The sequence below is a fragment of the Dipodomys ordii genome, unplaced genomic scaffold, assembly GCF_000151885.1.
Source record: "Dipodomys ordii isolate 6190 unplaced genomic scaffold, Dord_2.0 Scaffold36, whole genome shotgun sequence".
In the NCBI taxonomy this organism is placed as follows: domain Eukaryota; kingdom Metazoa; phylum Chordata; class Mammalia; order Rodentia; family Heteromyidae; genus Dipodomys; species Dipodomys ordii.
The window spans coordinates 6,311,925-6,313,093 of NW_012267252.1; the positions used below are offsets into that span (position 1 = coordinate 6,311,925).

General features: G+C 41.2%; 1 protein-coding gene across 1 annotated transcript in view; it reads right to left on the bottom strand.

Moving 5' to 3' along the window:
• The window catches only part of LOC105986673 (steroid 17-alpha-hydroxylase/17,20 lyase), a 10,917-nt gene that overhangs the window by 8,845 nt on the left and 903 nt on the right, over positions 1-1,169 (bottom strand). The gene's annotated exons all lie outside the window — the stretch shown is intronic.

The window sequence follows — 1,169 nt, forward strand, 5'->3', positions numbered from 1 at the left end:
TTTTCAGGTGGTTAATTGGAGATAAGAATCTCACGGACTTTCCTGTCCAGGCTGGCTTTGAACCATGATCCTCAGACCTCACTCTCCTGAGTAGCTGGGATTACAAATGTGAGCCAGCGGCGCCCAGCTTCAGATCCTCTCTTATAAAATTCTCCACTAATATTATTGATTATTTTCATCTTTATTCAACCCTTTCCTTGAGATGTCATATAACCCTGGATTCTTTGGAATTCTTTTGTTCCTTCTCTCCTTCCCATGGTCCTCTCTGTATGTCAAGGTTCCTGACCCTGCCCTTGGTGCTTCTCCATCAGCACCCTCCTTAGATGACCTCAAACCCTCAAGGTCGTAACCAACTCCAGTAGGCAACATTTAACAAATAGATACTGCTCTTGGCCTCCACAGAATGTGTCAAATGAAAGCCATGCACTGGATGTCAGTCATTGCCCTTCAACCCAAATATGATTTCACTCACTGTTTCTGGTTTTGTGCCTTGGATCATGAGAATTTGGGCCAAGAAGAATCAATTCTCAGTGCAGCAAAGTTAATGAAACATTCCCTTGTGAGAACTTGGCCCTGAACTCTCAGGAGAGACAGAGGCGGTGAGTTGAGAGTTGCATTTAATTCTCCAGGTCACAACTCAGTTAGATGACGTATATTTTCCAGGATGCATGTTTCATTCAAGTTATGGAAAAAGTTTAGTGTATACAAAGAGTTATTTTACAGTGTTATTTCAAAATAAAAGCAAAAAATCTCCCAGTGTATTGAATTGGATTTTAATGACTTTTATTTGTTCCTTTGGGTCAAGTCTCACCTTTGCTAGGTGAAACTACAGCCATGTTTAGTTTGGAGCAACTAAAGCAAAATCCTCTAATTACTTCATGCAATGTCTCATGAATTATTATGATTGTGAGTATGATTATGATTCTCATACTTAGGGCCTGGGTACTGTCTTTGAGCTTCTTTTTCTCAAAGCTAGCACTCTACCACTTGAGCTACAGCACCACTTCTGGCTTTTTCTGAGGAATTGAACCCAGGGCTTCATGCATGCTAGGCAAGCATTCTACCACTAAGCCACATTCCCAGCTGCCTCATGAATGATTATGTTCCCCACTCTGGCTGATAATAAGAGTGCTATGGTTCCTTCAAAAGCATGTGTTGGAAACTTAATC